This window comes from Myotis lucifugus, unplaced genomic scaffold, assembly GCF_000147115.1.
Source record: "Myotis lucifugus unplaced genomic scaffold, Myoluc2.0 scaffold_186, whole genome shotgun sequence".
NCBI classification, from domain to species: Eukaryota; Metazoa; Chordata; class Mammalia; order Chiroptera; family Vespertilionidae; genus Myotis; species Myotis lucifugus.
In genome coordinates, this window is record NW_005871234.1 from 2,632,145 (window position 1) to 2,640,637 (window position 8,493).

General features: G+C 45.0%; 1 pseudogene; it reads right to left on the reverse strand.

The window, feature by feature from the left end:
* The window catches only part of LOC111827567, a 14,442-nt pseudogene that overhangs the window by 5,536 nt on the left and 413 nt on the right, over positions 1-8,493 (reverse strand).

The following is an 8,493-nucleotide window of genomic DNA, read 5'->3' on the forward strand; positions in this document are numbered from 1 at the left end:
GTCCGTGATTAATGTTTCATTTCAGCCCATTGCAACACAAGCTGCTTCCTGGCAGCTAAACGGGAGGGAGGGAGAGCAGGGGGGAATCCTGCTTCACTATTTCCAGCTAAATGCCACTTCCTTTGTGAGACTTTTCCAGATCACTTCTGCCAATGAATCTTTGGGCCCCAGCCCTCCCCTGCTCTCCCGCTTCTCTGACCTTCTAGAGCAGTGGTTCTCAACCTTCCTAATGCCGCGACCCTTTAATACAGTTCCCCATGTTGTGGTGACCCCCAATTTCATTGTTACAAATTGAACATAATTAAAGCATAGTGATTAATCACAAAACAATATGTAATTATATATGTGTTTTCCGATGGTCTTAGGCGACCCCTGTGAAAGGGTGGTTCGACCCCCAAAGGGGTTGCGACCCACAGGTTGAGAACCGCTGTTCTAGAGCATTTCGTGTCTCCAGCAGTCATTCACATCACGCACTGTGTGTTTCGTCACTGGCTGCCAAGTGAATGCCACTTGTCTCCTTAACCAGGCTGTGTATTTCTGTAGAATTGGGACTATATTTTTAAGATATTTTTGTATCTTCCTCAACTCAGAATACAGTATTATGTGCCTTCCCTTATCACCCTATTTAAAATTCCAAATGAATAATGTCCTCCCCTCTTATGTGAAATGTAGCAGGTGAGACCCAGAAAGACAGGGATTTTTGTCTGTTTTTTCACTGATTTTTTTCGCAGCATTTAGAACAGTGACATACTGTGTGTGTTCAATAAATGAGTCTGGAATTAAGGGATGAATAATGCAAAAAAATTTGAAGTGAAGCAATAATATTTCTGGAAGATTTTTTTCCATTTCAGTTCTTCAATGAGTATTTTATGTATGGTTATTCAGGAATTTCAGAAGGATTTCTTTTTATTATAATTTTTTAATCCTCACCCAAAGATACGTTTTTATTGATTTTTAGAAAGAGAGGAAGAGAGGGAAGGGGAGAGAGAGAGAGAGAGAGAGAAATGTAAGAAACATCAATTAGTTGCCTCCCAACTGTGCATTGAACCTGCAACCTAGATATGTGCCCTGACCAGGAATTGAACCCACAACCTTTTTGATGTATGGTTCAATGCTCCAACCAACTGAGCCACCTGGCCAGGTTCCAGAGAATTTCTTTAAGCTCTCAAATCAATTTCATTTTTAAAATTCTGGCTCAAGAAAGCGTAAACACCAGTAGTTAACTGAGCTTTCACTATGTACAAGTAAAATGTATATATATGCTCATTTAATGAGCACTTCTCTCCAAAATGATCATTTTATTGATGAGGACCTGAATCTTCTAGAAGGTAAAAACTTGCCTGGTCTCACAGTGAGTAAATGGTGAAGCTAGGACTTGAACCCAGGCTATTGTGGTTGGTCACCACTCTGCTAATCCACTTTCCCTACCTTAACTGAATCCAGGCTTCCGGGATGATCCTTGAGCTTCCTTCCCTAAGATCTTCAGGTCCTGGCCAGCCCAGCTCAGCCTTCCCCAGGATGAGGGACTGGATTCTGGGAATGCCCAGGAAGGACTGAAAGCCTGCTACTACCCAAATAACTAAAGTAGAGTAAGTTTATGGAAGAGATACAACTGAAAAAAATAAAATAAAAAGTTCCTGTTACCTGAGATATCTTCATTAGATGCTGAAGAGCAATTTAAGGTACAGCATAAACATCAACTGGATGGAGATGACTGTAAATAAAGCACATTTCAGGCAGAGCGAAGAGTTGAGCTTGGGTCACCTTGAGCTTGAGAGAGCTGTTCAGTAAGGGCAGATGTTGCAAAAACAGTTGAATACAGGAATTTGAAGTTCAAGCAAGAGGGCTAAGGATAAAATTTGGGAGTTGACAATATCATGGAAACTTGTCAAAGCAGGTGTCCTCCAGGCTGCCAAGCTTTCTTCTTAGCTGTCAGAGGCCCAGCCCTGAAACTGCCAAATGTTTTTGAAAGGTCGATGAGTGCCATGTTTAGGTTTCATTGTTCCCTGCATTGCTGCAGCTCCTGCATCCCAAAGCTCAAGTTTGCCTTTTCTTTGGGGTCCCACTGGGATCAGATAGTGTGTATGATCCATTGCCATTGCTCACTGACTGAAATAGGGGCTTTGTGGCCTGCTATGATCTCTTTGATGATTGCATCATTGTCTAACCATATTAAAGTATTACAATTTAGCTAAATGCAATCTTCTGGCATTTTTACCCATATTTTACTGCTTTCTGATGTTTAAGATAGAAATGTTATTTTATAAGCAACCTGAATTCAAAATAATGGAAATGCTAGTTTTTAAATCCAGCTAATTTTATATACATAGATTGTACACTTTAAAGCATTTCATTGCAACAGTTAATTACACTGTTTAATCCATAGTTTTTGAATTGTTGATTCAGTATTTGGCTCTTGAGAAAACTGGCTTTTTTGTGTGTTAGTTATTCCTCACCCAAGAATATTATTCCACTGATTTTTAGAGAGTGGAAAGGAGAGGGAGATACACACACACAGAGGGGGAACATCGATGTGAGTGACACATCAATTGGTTGCCTCCACATGTGTTCCCCGACCAGGGCCAGGGATTGGCCTGCAACTGAGGTATGTGGCCTTGAACGGAATCGAACCTGGGACCCTGAGTCCGCAGGCCAACACTGTATCCACTGAGCCAAACTTCCTAGTGTGAGAACATTGGCTTTTATGTGTGTGTTTTTTTTCCACCTAGAATCCTTTTCAAGAGCTTGCTTTATTTTATAAATTTGAAGCTTTGAACTTGCTCTTTCTTTTTCTATATTTAATTTCTTTTTATTTTACAAAGCTTTTAGAAGCAGACCCAGGCAATTCTTGGATCTAGATAAGCATTTAATTTTCCCTTTGAGCTGTTTAATGATTTTATAAACATTTTACGCTACTCTCTAGGGAACACTTAGTTTTTCATTTGCTCATATTTTTAAAAAATCAATTTGTGCCTTTGGGTAAATAAAGGACATAATGTATGGAATGTTTTCACAATACAATTAATTAACACACTACTCTTGATTTAACCATGATAAAGAAAGTCCATAAATAAAAAAAATAACATCCTTCACCAAATGGGCCAAATTTTGAAAAGCCATTTTATCAAAGAAGATATGTAGATGGCAAATAAGTGCAAGCAAAGGTGCTCAACATCATTGGTCATTGGGGAATTGCACATTAAGCCACAAAGAGAGAGTGCCTCTGACCTATTGGAAAGGATGGCCAGTGTAGGGTGAGGGAGAGGGACTGCTGGATTTTTATCATGTGGTCCTGAGACCTGCGACCTGCCTGCCCTTCCTGATAGATTTACAGTGGGTCTCTGTTGGGGACAGCATCTGCTCTGACTGGGGGAGGAAGAGAGCCGAAAACTGCTCTGGAGCGGGTGTGAGATGGGGTAGTGGCAGTAGGATTCACTAGATAGGGTAGTAGGCTCTCAGCCTGCTGAGATGGAGGAGCCCTAGGCTTGGGGACAGGGGGATGGCCAGAGAGATCAAAAGTAGTAAAGGAGGAGAAGGATTTGAACCTCTGGGGTTTAGAGTAAAGAAGGAAAAATCTAGGAGGGAGAGCAGCTAAGGACAGAGTAAATGGTTAATGCAGAAAAGGAGGGGGGCATCGGCAGGGAGAGCAGGGAGAGATAGTTTTTATTGGTTTTTACTTATCTGAACTATGCTGACTCAAGGCCGCAAGCTGCTACTAAGCACAACAAGTTTTTCTCTGCCCTGTTTTGTTCTCTTTAACCCTTCCAATACTAAATTAGACTGATACAATATACTTGAAATTACATAACAAAGCAGATCTTACCTGTTCTTAGTAATCTAAGAAATACTGGCTGTTTACTTTATGGTAATCATTAAAGGATTGAGGTTTCTAAGAATAAGGAATTACTGAGTAGAAGGTCTGAGGCATGGTTATGCATTTTTAAAGGACATGGAAAGAAGGTGTAAAGGCTAATTTGAAAGTATGAAATTTATAAAGGTTGTATATGTAATAAGAAGGAGAAGAGAAATGTTAAAGGGGAATTAATTAAATGATACAGGCCAGTAAGCCAGAAAGAGTAAATAATTTACATTCTGCCTCCCTACACAGTGGGTAAATAGTTAAGTCAAAGTACTTGGGGGGGGGGAGGGGAGGGACTAATAAAAGAAATCCAACAGTCACTGTTCGGTTATAACTCTGGATAGTCCATAAAAAGGACTGACAAGGAAAATCAAAAGATCTTAAGGCAGGCCAGTAGCTTTTCTCCTTATGTAATTCCTCCAAAATTCCTTATGTAATTCCTCCAAAATTTGGCAATACTTAATAAATAAATCATGGCAATACATTTCTTTGCATAAATTCAATAAGACCGGCGAAAACTTTGAATGGAGTATCATGTTTTAAAGAGCCCTGTCCGAGCTCTGAAGACTTGAAGCCAATAAGAGTGCCATGGAGAAAGCCTGGTATCCTGCTTGGTAGCCCTGAAAATAGCTGGCACTGGAACATCAGGCCCATGCCCTACCATCACTGGTGGTTGGTCAGAGTACAAGGGGAGCAATAAGGGCACCTCTGTGTCCCTGCAGAACCCCCACACACTCTGGGCTGCGATGAGTAGGAGGGCTGCTGAGAAGGGCCTTAAAGCAAGGACAATGGGCCCGGGTAGAGCCACTGCAGGTGAGGAATTCACCCAACTCAGCAGATACTGCAGGCAGGCCTGACAGCAGCTGGATGGCTTGGCTTCCTGGCCCTATGGGGCACATTAAGATTCAATCATGAAATTCCAGCAAAGGTAGTCAGTTACCATTCTTGTTGTGTTTATGCAAACAATCAGGCCAAACTGAATACAGTAAATAAATTAGTATTTTAATAAACAGAGGGATAATTTTAAGGAGAAAAACTCTATTTCAATAGAGGTTATTAAAACTGAAATGTTTTCTTTTCCTCCCACCAGACCATTTGTTAGAGTTTGTCTCCGCCAGGTGACAAGCCCACCTCCTTCTATGCCCAGGCCTCATCGTCCCTCTGACAGACAGCAAGGATCTCTTGGCTCTGAGAGAAACTTCTGACCCACCTCAGCAGGAAGTAATTACAGCAGAAATCCAACGTCTATTTTCCCTGAAAGAATTCAGAGGCAGGATCCTTGAGGTAATATAGTAGGCAGTTAGACAGACATGAGCAGAGCAAGGATGATGGGCCAATTGGCACTGCCAGATGTAACTAAGTCTTTCCACCTCTATATATATGTAAGACAAGGGGACTCCCCAAAAGCAAGAGGGAACTAGGCTGCAGACAATGCAGCCCAGGAGGCTGCCCTAAAACCAGTGGGGCCTCTACAGATTCTAGTGACTCTTCCAGACCATGAGCTACCCATCTCACCAACTTACACAGAAATATACCTAATCTAGAAAAGCTGAAATACATAACCAATCTTTACTCAAGTTCTTACAGGCTTTACAGTCTACCCAGAAAGCAGACCAGAAGCACGTCTGAGATGCTCTGCCTGTATCCAGTTTATCCCTTCTGGTCAAGGGCACATGCCTAGGTTGTGGGCTCGATCTTCAGTGGGGGGCATGCAGGAGGCAGCTGATCAATTATTCTCTCTCATCATTCATGTTTCTATCTCTCTCTCCCTCTCCCTTCCTCTCTGAAATCCATAAAAAAATAAAAATAGACACATCTCTTATCCCCCCCCCCCCCCAATCTATTTCCATACCTGGGAATCTTTGTTTAATGTGTCTGCAGATCTTTGTGCTTGAGAAGAATACTCATCCTGTATCTTCTGTGGCTTCTTCATGTCCCAGTTGTATCTTCAGGAACCCTGATAAGTGCCATCTAGGTTGTAACCTAAAGCCTTTGGGAGGCCCAGGCTTTCTCTGTGTGAGACAGACGATCAGGCCTCATTATCGAACCACTCATTCCCCCTTTGTTGCTCCGTGTAATAGAGAAAGTAGCCTCCTGTTCCTGGACTTGACCAACACGCTGAATGAGAGAGAGAGAGAGAGAGAGAGAGAGAGAGAGAGAGAGAGAGAGAGACCATAGTAGGTGTGCACAGCCGGGTCCTTCCCTGGCTTTCTCTGTGGTCCTTTCCAGCCAGAGGAGTCATTGGTTTCCCTTTTCAAAGGGGCTGGTCTATTTTGCCTGTCACAGACAAAGAGTATAGCTCAATGATTTATTTTAATTTAGGGTCAGAATGCAGATGTTCCTGCTCTCAAGAAAGTTCCCAGACCACTTCTACCACAGCCATAATAATTTCTTGAAATTAAGTTTTACTTTTATCCAAGAAGCACATTTAAGATATTTACTTTTATCTGTTAATTTTTACTTATGTAACTTTTACATTGTTTAAAAGTTAAACAATGCCAAAAGGCTCATAAGGAAAAACAGCTATCTCTTGTCTAATTTACTCTTTAAAAAAATATATATATATATATATATACTTCTTTGTTGATTTCAGAGAGGAAGGGAGAGGGAGAGAGAGAATGAAACATCAATGATGAGAGAGAATCATTGATCAGCTGCCTTCTGCATGCCCCATACTGGGGATTGAGCCCACAACCCCGGGCATGTGCCCTTGGCTAGAATCGAACCTGGGACCCTTCAGTCTGCAGGCTGACGCTCTATCCACTGAGCCAAACTGGCTAGGGCTACTCTTTTTTTTTTTTTTAAATTGATTTCAGAGAGGAAGGGAGAGGGAGTAAGAGAGAATCATTGATTGGCTGTTGCCTGCATGGCCCATACTGGGGATCAAGCCCACAAGCTGGGAATGTGCCCTGAGTGGGAATTGAACTATGACCTCCAGGTTCATGGTTTGGCTCATTGGACTGAAGGTTCCCAGGTTCGATTCCTGCCTGGGTTGCGGGCTTTATCCCCAGTAGGGAGCGTGCAAGAGGCAGCTTATCAATGCTTCTCTCTCATCATTGATGTTTCTCTCTCTCCCTTCCTCTCTTAAATAAAAATATATTTTAAAAAAAGAAAAAAAAAAAGGAACTCAACCACAGAGCCATGCAGGAGGGGCGATCCTGAGCACTTTTGTCTCCCCGGACTCTCACCTCATTAAAAAAAAATAATGAATAGATTTTTTTGTGGGCCCTAAAAATGTCACTTTTCTTTTCTGACGTAAGAAAAAAAATCAAAACATTTTCTTTGATTCTTTCATTTTTCCCCCTGACTTTACAAGAAGTCAGAACATTTCCGTGGGCCCCTCAAAGAGTCGTGGGTCACAGGCGCGGCTGCGCTCAGCGTGCTGACACATGGGTGGCCCCGTGCACAGGCTGGGGAGAGCCCTCGGGAGACAAGGGTCTGCCGTCCTCTGGTCAGAACCCCCTGCCAGGGCTGAGCCTGCCAGGCTAAGCCGCACCCTCACCCGGTGGGTTTGGGCCTCTGGGCGCCCTCTTACCCCAGCCCGAGCTGCTAACACCGCCTGGGGCGCGAGCAGGCTGAAGCCCAGGTGGCTTCTTGTTTACCTCCTTTCCTCCCTCGGGTCTCCTTAACCCTTCTCCTGCCCTGAGGAGTGGAGAAGCGCTGGGGTCCCCACTTGCTGGGGGAAGGCCAAGACCCATCACCCCGCCCTTGGGCCCCCCGCACGCGCCTGCGCAGCGGAAGGCGCCCCCCTCAGGCCAGCGGCTGGAGGCGGGAGTCACCTCTGGGTCCAGCTCAGGCTGCACACCAGGAGATTGGTCTCCAAGGCCGCGGGGTGGGGGTGAGGTGTGTGGGTAGAGGTTTGGATCTCTGTGGAGAATAGTGTTACACCTGACACTTCCTGTCAGCTACCCCCATGGAACATTCCAGTGGTACTTGCATTGTGCTCTTGGCTTTAACCTTTCTCTTCTCCATCATCCACTCACTCACTCACTCACTCACTCACTCATCCATTCACTGAGTCAGTCACTCTTTTATTCAATAAATATGTGCTGAGGGCATACTCTGTGCCAGGCGCTGTGCTAGGACTGGGGTACAGTGGACACACACACAATGGCGCCTGCCCTCATGGAAGTCAGAGTTTAGTCTTCCCTTGGGAAGCTCTCGGAAGTCTTTTCAAACCTCCACCATTGCAGGCGGCTCTGCCCCGCGCTCCTCATTCCCATTTTCATTCACTTGCTGTAGATTCCGATAGTCCCCCTGACAAAACCCAGTTGGGACAGGAGTGCCCGGTCCTTCAGCGGGACACCTGGGTCTCCAACTCTACCTGGTTGGCCGGGAATTCTCTGCTCAGCGCTCGCGCTCCTGCGGGGGAGAGGACGCCTCCAGCCCGAGGTGGGGAAAGACCGCCCGCCCACACCTGGGCCTGGCTCCGCCCCTACAGGGCGGGGCACCTCCGCTCCGCCCGCGCCGCACTCAACCCCGATTGGCTGGAGGAGAAAACCAGCACCGCCATTGGTCTCCTCCTGAGGGGCGGGCCGGGTGGCGTGTGGTCCGCCCGCGGGAGCCCGAACCTGGCTGAGGAGAAACCAGTGGACCCAGGCCCGCGGCGCTGTGTCCCTGAGCAGAAACGGTAG